The sequence below is a fragment of the Cervus canadensis genome, chromosome 33, assembly GCF_019320065.1.
Source record: "Cervus canadensis isolate Bull #8, Minnesota chromosome 33, ASM1932006v1, whole genome shotgun sequence".
Classification (NCBI taxonomy): Eukaryota; Metazoa; Chordata; class Mammalia; order Artiodactyla; family Cervidae; genus Cervus; species Cervus canadensis.
Genome location: NC_057418.1, coordinates 37,649,140 through 37,664,594, shown reverse-complemented (window position 1 = coordinate 37,664,594; position 15,455 = coordinate 37,649,140). Strand labels below are relative to the sequence as shown.

The 15,455-nt window shown below is 47.8% G+C and overlaps 2 long non-coding RNA genes across 2 annotated transcripts in view; both read left to right on the top strand.

Annotated features, from left to right (window-relative positions):
* Positions 1 to 7,842, top strand: part of LOC122434037 — a 74,457-nt gene extending 66,615 nt beyond the window's left edge. The window contains exon 3 of the long non-coding RNA XR_006267222.1: positions 6,011 to 7,842. This is a non-coding gene — a long non-coding RNA (uncharacterized LOC122434037). The remainder of the gene's footprint in view (positions 1 to 6,010) is intronic.
* Positions 7,843 to 13,211: 5,369 nt separating this feature from the next.
* Positions 13,212 to 14,514, top strand: LOC122434039. Its single transcript, XR_006267224.1, has 3 exons — positions 13,212 to 13,596; positions 14,188 to 14,230; positions 14,349 to 14,514. It is a non-coding gene; the product is annotated as an uncharacterized LOC122434039 (long non-coding RNA).
* Positions 14,515 to 15,455: the final 941 nt, after the last annotated feature.

Sequence of the window (15,455 nt, the reverse complement as noted above, 5' to 3'; positions counted from 1 at the left end):
ATTGATGCCATCCAACCATCTCACCTTCTGTCGTCCCCTTCTTCTGCCTTCAATATTTCCCAGCATCAGGGTCTTTTCAAATGAGTCAGTTCTTTGCATCAGGTGGCCAAAGTACTGGAGTTTCAGCTTCAACATCAGTCCTTCCAGTGAACATTGAAGACTGATTTCCTTTAGGATGGACTGGTTGGATCTCCTTGCAGTCCAAGGGATTCTCAAGAGTCTTCTCCAACACCACAGTTCAAAAGCATCAATTCTTCGGCACTCAGCTTTCTTTATAGTACAACTCTCACATCCATACATGACCACTGGAGAAACCATAGCTTTGACTAGACGGACCTTTGTTGGCAAAGTAATATCTCTGCTTTTTAATATGCTGTCTAGGTTGGTCATAACTTTTCTTCCAAGGAGCAAGCATCTTTTAATTTCATGGCTGCAATCACCATCTGCAGTGATTTTGGAGCCCCCAGAAATAAAAGTCTGTCACTGTTTCCACTCTTTCCCCATCTATTTCTAAAGATTTCTTAGGAGGACCCAAAAATACTGAAAAAGATAAAAATAATAAAAACTGGTATCATCAAAATTAAGAATGTCTATTTGTCACATGACAGCATTAAGAATGTGAAAATATGGGAGACTTCCATTTGCACACACAATGAAGAATCCCTACAACCAACCAGCAAGAGAGAAGCCAACTTAACAGCTGAGAGGCGATCTCAGGGGAGCTTCAGAGAAGAGGACCCCAGAGTCCTGAGCACGGCGATGTGGTCAAGATCCCCAGTTGTTGGGAAGATGTGAATCAAGCCCACAACGAGGGAGGGCTCACAGTCACCAAGTATGAGAGACTGAGGCTGAGGATGCTTTCCTGGTGGGGCCGTGGCAGCACCTCCCACCACGGTTGTGGGAATAGACAGTGGTCTGATCGTCGCAGCCATAGTCGCCACTTTTACGGTAGGCCCACCCCCTGACCCACAGTCCTGAGTGTGACAACGAGAAATGAGTCACTGGGTCCATAAGACATGCTCGACAACGTTCACAACAGCTTTCTTCATGACTGACTCACACTGACAACCACCCAACACCTGTAACCAAGGGGACAGGTGGATACCCGGTGTGTAGTCACGCAGAGGAAAGCTAGTGGATAAACCTGGCTCCCACCCATCCTGCATCCTGGACAAGAAGCAGATGCAAGCGGCTCACCCCCAGACAGAGCACGTGATTCCTCCTCCATGCGTCCGGTGTCGGAGGCCAGCAGTCAGGCGGTGCTGGGCCCCAAAGGGGAGACCGCGTGCAGTGCCCCTGACCGGGTGTGACGAAGGCACACAGGTGTCCCAGGACCCAGCACATACTAGCTGACTGAGGAAATAAACACGGGTTTCAGTGTGTGTACGTGTCAGCTGGTCAACTCTAAGTGCTTCCCAGGAGTAACTTCATAAAATCCACATGAAAACCATGGTTAGTTGTTCAAAGACTTCGTGTGTGAAAGGACACAGGATTGGCTACAGAGGGAGCCTGTGAAGGACAGGCTGGCTTAGCCCCCAGTGTGGACAGTCCCTGGGGTCCCTCGGGCTGCAGCCTGAGATGGCATGGCAGGTCTTTGCAAGCAGTGACAGGGGATGAGAAAGGGATGTTATCATAGATGCTACATGATTGGGCTGAATTCCCACTTTTTTCTACACTGACCTTTTCTTAGTAACCAAAGAATTCAGTTTTCCCTCCTGCGCTGCATTAATTAGCAGGGCTCTAGGTGGACACTGGAAGGGTCAGGTCTCAGCTCCCTCAGCACTGGTAACTCAGTTCGCAGCAGACTGTTGTGCTGTGGGCAGGCATCCAGCCCACAGCACATGGGCCTGGGTGGCACCTGACCCTGGGGCAGGACCCGGTGGGGTGGTGACCTCTGCGAAGGCCTCCTGCCAGCCCACACGTGAGGCCTACTGGTGCTCTCACCTGGGAGCCAGCCCCCAGTGCTCCCTGCCAACAGATATGGTGGGGCCCCCAGGTGCTCCCAGAGGCCCTGCTGTGACCTGGGCTTCTGCAGCCTGAGGGCTCCGGGGTCTGATCCTTGGCCTTGCTTTTTGGATTCTGTGACCTGCCTCAGAGCTTTTCAAAACATTCTGGGTCTGGTTTGCTGTCGGTGGAGGAAACTCGAGTGAATCAGAGTGGGGACGGGGTATCAGGCAGGTACTGGTGCCAGGGTCCTGAGACGCCCCCCATGTAACGTCTGGCCACGAAGGACAACGGCCCCTACCCTCTGCTCTTCTGCAAGCCTGCGGCCAGCCACCTTATATATGCAGCTGAATGGAGGTGCTGTCCTGCAGGGCAGAGGAGCCCAGGGTTCGCTGGCGGCCACTGGGAGGGCCTGGAGTGGCGTCCATCCCTGGAGTGGCGTCCATCCCTGGTGTGGCGTCCATCCCTGGAGTGGCGTCCATCCCTGGTGTGGCGTCCATCCCTGGAGTGGCGTCCATCCCTGGTGTGGCGTCCATCCCTGGAGTGGCGTCCATCCCTGGAGTGGCGTCCATCCCTGGAGTGGCGTCAACCCCTGGAGTGGCGTCCATCCCTGGAGTGGCGTCCATCCCTGGTGTGGCGTCCATCCCTGGAGTGGCGTCCATCCCTGGTGTGGCGTCCATCCCTGGAGTGGCGTCCATCCCTGGAGTGGCGTCCATCCCTGAGCTGCGTCAGAAGGCGGGGTCTTGGTCTGCTCAAGGAGCCCCCTGGGGCCTCCGATGGGCTCACGGCTGAGAACCACCAGGTGAGGTGACTCTGCCAGATTTCAGGGCCAAGAGGAGTCTGGAGGTCCCTTTTCTGCCGAGACGTGACCAGAGGGGGACAGCGTCCTCAACTAAGACTTGAGACTTGAAGTCATGAGATGATAACATAGTTTCTGGTGTCCTATGTGGTCACTTAGGAGGCAGGCAGAGAGGCAACAACTCAAACTTGAATTGCAGCATCCATGTCCTACTGCCCTGTGTCCAGAGGGAGCCTATGAGGGTCCCCAGGGCTCATGTCTGCACACCTCAGCTCCCGCCTCTGAACATGGGTTTCCAGGTCCTTCTCACAGTGAAGTTCAAAGACCCACTATGTCAGTGTCCATAGTCTATTTCTAAATAACTCGATTCTCTTGTTAACAGGAGTTTCAAATTCTGTTCATGGAGACATAATATCCAGGACACATCCCTTAAGGATGCTGAAAAGTCATTAATTAAAACACTTAAATGTTTCATTAGTCTCTGTGACAATGGAAACAGTGACAGACTTTTTTTTCTTGGGCTCCAAAATCTCTGCAAATGGTGACTGCAGCCATGAAATTAAAAGACACTTGCTCCTTGGAAGAAAAACTATGACCAACCTAGGCAGCATGTTAAAATGCAGAGACATTACTTTGCTGACAAAGGTCCATATAATCAAAGCTATAGTCCATATAGTCAAATTTTTTCCAGTAGTCATGTACGGATGTGAGAGTTGGACCATAAAGAAAGCTGAGCACACGAGAAATTAATGCTTTTGAACCGTGGTGTTAGATAAGACTCCTGAGAGCCCCTTGGACTGCAAGGAGGTCAATCATAAAGGAAATCAACCCTGAATATTCGTTGGAAGGACGGATGCTGAAGCTGAAACTCCAATACTTTGACCATTTGATGTGAAGAACTGACTCATTGGAAAAGACCCTGATGCTGGGAAAGATTGAAGGCAGGAGGAGAAGGGGATGACAGAGGAAAAGATGATTGGATGAGATCACCGACTTGATGGACATGAGTTTGAGTAAGCTCTGGGAGTTGGTGATGGACAGGGAGGCCTGGCGTGCTGCAGTCCACGGGGTTGCAAAGAGTCAGACACGACTGAGCGACTGAACTGAACTGAAGACTGATTGTGTTTTCCACCAACATTGTAATTTATTCAGAGGAAGAGTAGGATTTGGATACTGTTTTGGGAGAAAGGAAACAGGGTTTACTGGACACGGTGTGTCTGGAAAGTGTGTTGGAGGAGTCGCTGTCTGATGGCCTGCTCTTCAGGGAGAAGCCGAGGGCAGTGTTTTGTGGTGATGACGGAGCATGGGGCTGTCTGGGGTGAAAGGTCATGACAAGTTACATCCCACACAGACTTGTCACAGCCTTGAGGCGACACTGAGTGGGGTGGAGATGGGATTCCCTCTATCGTCAGGTCAAGTCCAAGGCCTTCCCCGAGGCGCTCCCCATCTTTCCTGCGTGAACCTCCTGCTCCCTCGGCCCTCCTGCCCTCAGCTGCCCTGGCTTCTTTCTGACCCTTGTTTGGCCCTGAAGGCTGGTTGGTTTTCTATTTCAAAATGGTGGTCTCCCTGGTTGGCCTGGGGGACCCTTCAGAGCCCAGTCTTTTCCTTCTGCATGTCCCCACCTTCTAACTTCACCAAGCACAGACTGAACGCTCCCTGAACTCTACTGAAGCGATGAAGTTCCTCAGAGACGAAGGCGGCTGGTGAGCAGGGGTTGGTTAGGGTTAGGCTCCGTGGGTACCGGTGACCTCTTGGACCGTAGATTCTAAGGTGTGGCAGCTAATGCTCAACACGGTGAAATCTCAGAAAATGTTCAACTTGTTGAAGAGTAGTACACTGTGCCAGCGTGATTTTGAAGAGCTTTTATCTTAATTGTTGAAAACCAATTCCTCCCAAGTTCCGGCCTGGTCATGTGGCCAGTGTAGACACCACATGGTCGCTGGCCCGGAGGTCGGCCCTCTGTCCACTCTGCCCCGGCTTCTTCACGCCGTCTCCACAGGGGGTGCTTGCCCAGGTGTTTGCCCAGGGGGTGCTAGGTGTTCTCCGTCTCTGGAACCTTCTGGAACTGCCCCCCGCTGCACTCTGGCCCTTCTTGCCCCTCTTCCTCATTCGCCTCCTATGTTCCTGTCTCAGTTTTCAGGGCCCAGCTCAGAGCCAGGGTTTCCTCATGGCTTCGGGCAGGAGCGAGCTCTTCCCTGGGCCCAGTCACCCTCCTTGTGGCTGTGCCTGGTCTGCTGGCTCATGCCTCTCGCTGCATGCTTCTGATTCTTGGGGTTGGGAAGCAGGTGTTGGGATGAAGATGAGAAGCGTCAGAGTGCCTGTGGGACCAAGAAGGAACTGGCGGTGTTGGCCTTGTTAGAACAAACAAGAACAGAAGAGCAGAACCAGTCAGTGTGGAGTGAGGTTTGGGGTGGGGCTGACAGGACCCCCGACAGGTGAGAAGTTGAGAGGAAGGAAGGTGAGGTTCGGTGGGGTTTCTGCAGCTGCCGTTGTGTGAGGACCCCAGCTCCTTGTGTTCCAGCAGCACCTCTGAATTTTCAGAGGATTTCACGTTGGTTGTCAGGAGTCACCTCAAGTCCAGGCACACGGAGGGCTCCTGTGAAGGGTGAGCATGCCGGGTGAGACGCGTGAGATTCTGTCCACCGCCAGTGACCGGGCTTCTCACCCGCCTTTCTCTGCTCCAGGAAGGTCCTGCGCTGACCGTGGCCGTGGAGCTCACATCCTCTTGGCGCTGCTGGTCCCGGGGTCTGCAGGGTGGAGGGGGTCTCGGAAGCGGCACCCACGGCAGTCAGCAGGGCTCTGGTGTTCACATGGTGAACAGGTTCCTCTCTGAGCCGTGGGCCCTGAGTGCTCTTCACCCGGGCCTGGAGCCACGATGTCTGCTGAATGGAGCAAGTCTCTCAATCCCCCTCTATCCCCATCCGTCTCTGGGACACACACATGCACGCACATGCACACGCACACACGTACACACATGTGCACACACACGTGCCTCAGGCTCTGTGTGCTCCTGCTGGTGAGTACTAAGTGTACCGGGCTTGGGCAGCCACGTCTCCGGGATCACGGACCAGACAGGGTGCTGTGACATGGCAGCAGGGACTGAGTCCCCGGGAGGCTTCCTCTGCACGTGGCCAGGGATGTGCTAGCGCTGTAACCCCCGTGAGTCCCTGCAGCATCCCCGAGCAGGGCCTCCTTCACACCTGAGAGATTGGGGGTGAGGTGTGGACTTGGCAGCCTGTGTGTGTTCACGTGCCTTTATTCCTCTAGGATTCCTGAGAAGGCGGCCCTCCACCGGGCCCGAGCGCGGTGTGCAGCAGGGGACCTGTGCACTCAGGACGCGGCCGTGACGACGATGCTGCTGGGCAGAGTGTGGCTTTTGCAGAAAGTGTTTCCCCAGGGACTCATCTCCTCTAAGCAAACAGACGGATGAGCTCAGTGAGGGCACGCCACCCTGCTCACGACAGAGGAAGTCTCTGGCAGTGGGTGGGGGTGAGGACCTTCGTGCCACCCTGCGTGACGCTGTGACCCGGCTGCTGGCATGTGGCCCCACGTGCTGGCACCTGGCGTGGCTCTTTCAGCACCTGCTGTTTCAGACCGCTGGATCCGGCAGGCGTTTCTGCCCTTCAGAAGGCTGCATTTCCTAAAGTCTCCTTGTGGATTTGCAGAATGTGTGAAAGGCATCTGCTCTAAGGAAACTCCATCTGACTTTCTTTGTGCCCACTGCCCCACGCCACCCCCTCCCTGCTGATTACAAGGTTCTCTAGTAGGTAAAAATAGCAAAACAAACTTAGCACTTTCAGAACCCTGTAGAGAGACCAGCCCAGAGGCGAGACGGCAAGAAGCCTGAGCCTCAGAGTGGGCTTTTGTGTTGCCCTCTTTGTTTGAATTCCAGGTCAGAACTTTGTCCAAACTCCATGGAAAGTTTAATAATGTGGAATCCATCAAAGGCAATTTTCCTACAGCAAAGGGATTTTCATTTTAAAAGGATCCATTTCCACTGAAGCTAGCATTTACTGGCATTTTAAGTTTTGCTCCGCACAGCTGTGGAACCTGGGAACATTTGGCCACGTTTGTATTTATTTAAGCAGTTTGAAATGTGCCCACATGGCTGAGATCTCCTGAAGGAAAATATCTGTGTGTGATTTTGAATCTAGAGTGACTTGGCTGTGAGATGCTCGGATTCCCACAATGGGCTTAATTGATTCCATCCTTCGTGCTGTCAGATTTCCTATTATTAATAGTTGCCGATAGCATGTATTCCTGATTATGTTTATTGTTGTGAAAGATCGCGCTTCTTACATCATCCATCACCAAACTCGGCGTTTCTTAGCCAGTCCTTGAAAAACTGCCTTCAACTTCAACTGTCTAATCAGTTCTCTAATTTCTTGCCACTGGATGCACAAAACTACGTATTTGTCCAGAATTTTATTTTATTTTTTTTCAGGTTGCAGCCACTCAAGAGTTAACTTTTGTTTACTCACTGACAGTCATTTTATTTCATTATGGGGAATATAATTTCAGTCTTCAAATTCCTCCTCAAAGAACTGAATAATCTGGTCTAGGGTTTCCTTTAATAAATCAGATCTGAGGACTCACTGCCCCTCCACAGAAGGACCACATGTAATACGTGGTAGGTATGTAATACAGACAATTGCTCTGGCGGTAATGACAATAAGGATAAATTGGCCTTGCTACTTTATAACCGATTATTGAGATTTCATTTAATATTTTAAAACCCATCATATGTAATCTTGGCATTCTATATTCTCAAGTGTATTAATGATGAGAAATATTTTTGATAGCCATCACATATAATATTCTAGCAATTTGTAGTGTTATTTTTTGTTTTTGCAATAATTTTGCCTTGTATTTGAACAGATCATTTGAAAGGTTGGTGCTTTGCCAAAGAAAGCCTCTAATCTGCTCATTCCTTATCCTAACTCCAGTCAGAGTCAAACAGTGGTCAGGTATGAGCTGTTTTTTCCTGACCCCCTTCATTCATTTCTCCCACTCACACCAGCTGCCTCTGGTAACCACCAATATGCTCTCTGTTTCTGTGAATTCTGTTTAAAGATTCCACATGTACGTGAAATCACACAATATTTGTCTTTGTCTGACATTTCACTAAACAGAACATCCTCCAGGTCCATCCATGTTGTTGCAAATGGCAAAATTTCCTTCTCTTTTATGATTAATATTCCATCTTACGTATGTACCACATCTTCTTTTTTATACATTTGTGTTTACTTATCTATTTAAGTTTTTGCAGTAGGTCCATGCTGGTTCTCTGTTTTGAATGTAGCAGTGTTTGCCTGTCAACCTCAGTGTCCTGATCTATCTATCCCTCCCCTCGCCACCATCCTTCCCCTCTGGTAACTATAAATTCATTCTCTAAGTCAGTGGGTCTGTTTCGGTTTTATAAACAGTTCATTTTTATCATATTTTTAGATTCCACATATAAGCCATATAACATGGCATTTGTATTTCTCTGTCTGACTTACTTCACTGAGTATGAGAATCTCTGAGTTCACCCTGACTGCTGCAAATGGTATTATTTCATTCTTTTTTTTATAGCTGAGTAATTTTCGTTGTATATATCTACCACATCCTTTTTATACATATTATACATTCATATACATTCCTGGGGCTTCCCATGTGGCACTAGTGGTAAAAAACCTACCTGCCAGTGCAGGAGGCGTAGGAGAGGTGGGTTTGACCCCTGCGTTGGGAAGATCCCTTGGAGGGGAGCATAACAATCCACTCCAGTCTTCTTGCCTGGAGAGCCCCATGAATGGAGGAGCCTGACAGGCTGCAGTGCGTTGGGTCTCAAAGAGTTGGACGTGATGGAAGCGACTTGGCACGCAGGCATATGTTCCCACCGACAGTGTAAGAGGGTCCCTTTCCCCCACGCCCTCTCCAGCGTTTATTGTCTGTAGACTTTTGGATGGTGGCCATTCTGACTGGTGTGAGGTTTGGAGCTCCATGGGCTTCCATGAGCTTGGTGTAGTATGAAGACTCTTGGGAAATTTATGAAGGAAATAAGAAAGTCATGATCAAGGAGAGCATTGACTGAACTCTAACACTGTGAGCATCTCCAAATAGTTGGAAAAAAGAGCATAGCGAGTTCTGACACCTTGGAAAGCTCTATGGCAGAAACTGGCAAGGGGCTGACTTAGCTCCAGTTTCTGAGCACATAGAAGGACCGTGTTTCTCAGCCTTCCTTGCGGTGAAATTGGGATGATGAGACAACTCTGTCCAGTGGAATGTGGGGGGTGCAATATTCGCCAATTCCCGGCCGGCAGTTAATGCCCCACACACTCTGCCCTGTGCATAGAAGAAAGAGCGGGATTCAGAGATGGTGGGACCATAGGATAGAAGGTCGACATTCCAGCGTCGCCACTTGTGGTAGATCCCAGGCGAGTTGCAGGTCACCCAGGCTAGGGTCAGCCAAGTATGACTTTGTGGGTAAAGTTTGCCACCCCTACCGTGGCAGCTGTGATGTAAGGGAGAAAGAGCGCTTTATTTTATTAAATCTTAGGATGTAACATAGATAACTACAACATGCAGGTGCGCCTTACACCAACTACTATTGACTTCACCGGCTTATGCCGCCACTGTCGGGGCTCAGAGTTTCTCGTGCTTTTACTATAAAAGCAGTGAAATGCTGTGCGCACACACACACACGGGGTTGACCCTGAACAGCATGGTCTGAACTGCGCAGGCTCAGATATGTGGGGCTTTTTCAGGGGTGAGCACTGACACAGGGCCCATGGCTGCTTGGATTCACGGATGCAGAGCCACAGATGGGCAGCTGCATATGCAGGGGGCTGGCTGTGGGTTATACACAGACCTCAGGCTGCAGAGTGTTGGTGTGCTGAAGCCCCCGCGTTGTTCAAAAGTCAGCTCTGTGTGTGTGTGTGTATTCTCCATATATGAGCATTTGTTCACATATATCTCATGATTTAGTTGAGAGGTAAACACAGTATGTGGTAATGAAAATTCTGAGATTATAAATTGCATTTTTAAAATAAATGTAAATTTATCACTTTTGTGAAATTTGGGGTCATTTTTGTCTATTCCTTTTGTTTTATGTGTTAAAAGGCTGGAAGGGTGGGTGATGCCAAGGGCTGATGAAGCTGTTAAGTGATGGTAAATTTCATCACCACTAGTGAGAGCAACTGTGGTCCAGACTTTCCGGAAAGCGCACAGAACTCACCGACTCCTACTCCGTGACTCAGCCTTTGTGACCCTGATCCACGTCCCAGGGCAGGTCTGCATGGAGTGTGTACAGGGGCGCCTGCTGAGGCATGTCTGTGGAAGGAACCAAATTCATCCTTAGGGGAATGGGTGAATGTCTGATGAACTTTTAATGGATAACTGCTTACAGACGTGCAGAAAACACAACTGGAGTGATTTTCAAGTAGAAAGGATGTGGGAGAAGATAGCAAATTAAAAAAAAGAAAAGAAAGACATTATTTCACTAGGATCAGAGAGTAATTCACATAGTAAAATTTCCAAAGTATTTTCAAATGGGGAGTTTATTTTACTAAACATGTTGAATTAATTTAAATGTCGTTGGTCATGATGCTGCTGTAGAGAGTTATTAAAACACATAGAGATATTGGCTTTAACGTTTTTATTGAACATTTCCTTGGCCATTTTAAAAATTACCATTTACTGAACACTTACTCCCTTGATCTCTGACGCAGACCTGCTTCACTGTGTGTCTGCCACAGGACTCTGCATACACTAACTGCTCAAAGGTTGACCACTGTCATTACTGTATTTTCCCGCTATGAATGTAGGTAATGCCTGACTTCATAAAGATAACTTTGACTTTTCTTTTGAAGGTAATATTTGTGTCAATTTTGTATTTGACTCTATCTGGATTCCAGCACTTTCTTCTCAATTATGACTCTCTTATTTCTAGAACTGTTTATTTGTTTATTTAGCCACTTTTCAGTGTCATTCCTTCCTCCAGCTCCCTCCGTGGCTTTACCAAGGGATGTGTCCGGAAGCAGATGCTTAGGAGGGAACCTCCGTGTGTCTGGACGGCGTGAGTCTGAATTAGCCCTCGGGCCTGCCACTGACCGCACAGCAAACAGCAAAGTCGGTTCAGCATTGGCTGCTAACGTTTCACCTGATGCGGGTCAGCCTAACTCTCTGAGGCATGATGTTTTCTATCAACTGCTGCTTTGCTTGTTTTGTAAGGATTTTATGGACTTCTGTCAGTTCTGGAAATTTGCATTCATTTTTTCAGCTGCATTCATTTTTAATGACCTAAGTGCTTGTCTCTAAGCTAATAATGTGTCAACTCTGCTATGCTTGAGGCTTGGATGGTCAAAAGCAGATGATGCCCTGGTGTTGAAAAGGCACTATAAGGAGTCCTACATTCAAGACAGCAATGCCTGCGTGGTGTTTTTCAGACATATGCCAAAGTGGGATCTTTGTCAGTGGGTTGTCGGTGAACACAGATGGCATATGGCAGGGCCCTGGTCTAAAAATTTATGCTGACTGTGGATTCCATGTCTTCCATCCTGGCTTATCTTCTTGTCTTATTCATACTTTCCAGCTTAGAATGGCATGGGGGAGATGTTGGTCCTTTTGTATTTAAAATTGTTTTCCTTTTTTTGTGACCTGGGGCAACACAAATCTCCAAAATTAAATCTTGGCTCTATTAGTCAGTTGTAACAAACTTATTTGCTGTCAAGACACACAGTAGCTCAGAATTCCTCAGTTGTTTCTGACTTTACCTTTTCTCAAGATGAATGATCTAGGGACTGAATGCACCTCTGTGTATTATTTGCTTCATGCAGAAGCAGAGTAGGGCTTTTCAGTAGATCCACACCCCAGCACACAAGAATGGAGATGATGCCAGAGGGCTTCTCTACCATGAGATCAGCTGGAGTCCTGGCTCTCGAACCAAAATGATGCATTTGATTATTAAATACTTGAGGTAGAGGTTTCTGGGAAACTGGCAGAGAGTAGATAGTACCTGGTAGAACAGAACATTTGTCATGAGGGACCCTCAAGACCATGGGCAGATTTCTTTCATAAACTTTGGAGGTCAGAGGCTGGGCTGATTGATTCAAAGTGCTAAAAAATAGACTGCCAACCAAGAATCCTGTATCCAGTAAAGCTGTCCTTCACAAGGTGGGAGAAATGAAGACATCCCCAGATAAACAAAAGCTGGGGAGCTTGCGCCACTCCTTGCCCTGTAAGGAGTACTCAAGTGAGCCCTGCCAAATTAAGGGAAAGGAAACTGGACAGTAATTCAAAACTGTGTGGAGAAATAAAGCTCTCAGTGAAGATGAATATACAGGGAGTTTTAAACACTTGTGTTATTGTATCAGCAGCTTATAACTATACTTTTGCTTTCTACATAGTTTATGGGACTAATACACTTAAAAGAAAAAACACAATTATTGGTGTAATTGGTAGCTTCTTGATCACATGTTCCAAAAACGTATTGCAAAATGTCTTAAGCAAAATAGGGACTACATTGGTTCACATACCTAAAAACCATCAGAGCACTGTTGGCTTAGATCTGGTTGGAAGGGCTAGGGACACAGCAGTCACCAAAGGGGGAAAAGTTTGTGCACATTTTATAGAAAGAAAAGGGAAGGGACATGCAACCATGCTGACAGTTTATAGCTATTTTTTTAAAATTTAGATTATGGGTTATATTTTCATGTGAATTTAGATCTTTTAACGCAATGTGGATACAAAATAAAATTTAAATGGCCATTAGCCAGTTGTTATTTAGTTTGATATCTCTTTTCATGAAAAGAAAGCCAAAGGAACTGGTTTGGGTAGTAACTGGATGCTATCTCCTGTGTTTCACTCAGGAATGAGTTCATTGCAGGAAAAAGAAATACTCTCTGGCTGTTTCAAGAAAAATAAGATTTTGAAAATAAAGATTCAGAAGTCTATTGCGGGAACTCTTGACCGGAGCCCTGTAGAGCATCAAGACGGCTCCTACGGCGGGCAGCGAGAGACAAACCTCGGCGCCGGGACGCCGCGCGAACCAGGCGGGGCCTCTGTCCGCCCCACCCCGGCTGCGGGGTCTCTCATTTCTGTCGCCCGTGAGCCCTGAAGAGCCACCTGTCCATGACCACAGCTTTGCTGCTGAGCGTGTCGTTTTCAGTTGTGACAACCTGGCCAGGGGCCCGCCCTGGGCGAGTCCGCGTGGCCGGCAGTGCAGAACTGCAGGCAGGAGTAGGGCTGAGCCCTGCAGGGCTGCGGGGCGGGTGGAGCGGGGGGCATGCGCTGCAGACCCTCCAGATGTGCCCAAGCCCTGGGCGCGGACTTACTCGGTTTCTCTCAGGGAGTAATATTTGTGCACTGATGCTTATTTCCATCAACTAGGTGGGGTAATTCAGAGCTTTAATGACATCTATTCTTACGCTCATTTATTTTTCAGCAGCATTTGAGGTCTGCTATTTCCAAGCACTGTGCCAGGTGCAAGGATACCCTGGTGGGTGAAAGATGATATTTCTTCCTTCTTCCGCAGGTTTATAATATGACCAAAAGGAAGTGACACTAAAACTTTAAAGTCACCAAAAGCCCATTTACTAAGCTCCAGCGCTCTTCCTGGGCATGTCAGGGACCCAGACTTGTATGAAGTTAAAAAAAAAAACCAGTTTCCACTGTGGAGAAACACAGAGCCTCCTTCCACAAGTGTCCTTTATGTGTCCAGAAGTCTCAGACGTTCCCCAGCCTCCTGGGCGCATGGCGGTGGGAACCCCCGCTGGTCCCAGAGGGTTGTGTCATGTGCTTCGTTCCAGTCAAGATGTGAAGGAGCTCAAGAAAGCTCTGATACGGAGCCGTTGTCCTGGAGGATGCTTTTGACGGTGAGATACACCATTAAGGAGGTATTTCAGGCCTAAACCTTACCTGCCCGCCTCCCCAGCAGTCTCTCACATACCGTCACCCAGTGCTACCCAAGGTTTTCAGGTGGAGCCCCTTATAAATGAGGTCACTACTTACATAGGCAGTGTAGGCTTGACAAAATAAACCCTGATTATTTTAAATCATATGGAATCTGAATAGGGAATCCTAGGATGTACAGTGCCTCTTATAAATGTGAAAAGGAACATTTACAGGATTGATGAGTAAAGAGTCATTATTTGCTTTCTGAAAGGTTTTTTGCTCTTCTAAGTAATTTATCATGAAATTGCTTTAGGGAGTAAAACTCTTTATTGCTCCTAAAACTCTGATTATGACTTTTAGTTTAAGATTGCATCTGGCTGTTTCCTTATAGGTTTCCTCTTCCAAATCCCTATTAAAACATCCAAGGAACAGAAAACATCAAAAACATTTAAAAACGGTGCTGTAAACAAAATGACCATCAACATTTAATACGATTCCTAGAGCAACTTCCAGTAATAAGGGGCAGATGTGTTTGTTTTCAAATTCCTTAAAATCTTTATCCTCTTCTTCAGCTCCTGAAACAAAGGCAGCATGTCCAGGAAAGAGAGGACTGGGGTAGGTTCTCCCTGTTGCCCACCACCTGTGATGTCAGCCCTTCTCAGAAGCAGCAGGAAGGCTGTGTCCTTGTCCTGAGATGCCAGCCCACCAGGAACCACCCTCTTTCCACCTGCAGAGGACGCAGCCCCTGTGGATGCCGCTGAACAAGTGTGTGGCCCAGAGACGGGGGATGAGCCAGATGGACCTCAGCAGGCCTGGAGGCTGCTGCACTTAGGTATTTTAAAGCAATACATCTATGGCTTCCTATACTTGAAGCATTATTTATTCTGCTGCAAGTTTGAAAACTGGACATAGGAAATGGTAAAGAGTCTGTCTCAGTCTGGCAAGAGAATACTTGACCTCTGCTCATCCCTAGTGATTGGACAAATTCTCTAGTTGTTGGGGCAGGAGGGAGACTGTGTCAGTACTGACTTGAACAGAGAGGAGACTTTCATATCCTGTTGGTGTGGACGTTAGTTTATCAGTGTTTATCTCATTTGTATTAGAGACAATTTTATCTGAATTACTTAGTGATTATATCTGATTTACACTTCACACAATATTAATGTGGGCAGTCCCTTATCTTCCTGTTTGTATCATTTGATGTTTTTAAAAAAGCTTAACCTTTATGAGTGACTTTCTTTTGGGTACACCTCTTATGAGTGTGTACTCAGTCACTTAGCTGTGTTTGACTCTTTGTAACCCCGTGGACTGTAGCCCACACCAGGCTCCTCTGTCCATGGGATTTTCCAGGCAAGAATGCTGGAGTGGGTTGCCATTTCCTCCTCCTTGAACATTAATTAAGATTTGCCTTTTCAGCCAATATTGACATGTTTCAATAATGACATTATCTAATCTCCAATAGTGTGAAAATTTGTGTCAGTGATTATTTAAAAATAATTGCCTCACTCCCAGCACTGTAAACCCACCAGGGCAAGAACTCTGTCTGTTCTGTTCACAGCTGTGTCTCTGGCAACTGGAGGAGAGATTGGAGATCAGTTAAGGACTCAGTAAACGTTTGTTGCATGAATGACTGAGTAATGAAGGGAGACTTTTGGTTTAAACCATCTTTCTTTAAAACGGTAAATGTTGGTCCCAGTGTCTCCTGGCACCTGATGCTGCCAGGAAATGAAGCCCCTTGGGGATTCTCTGAGGTGATGGTGCCCCGGAGGATTGCTGGGGAGGGCCGGGGAAGAGGCACAGGACATGCTAGGTGTTTAATTTCATTCATCATCATAACTGG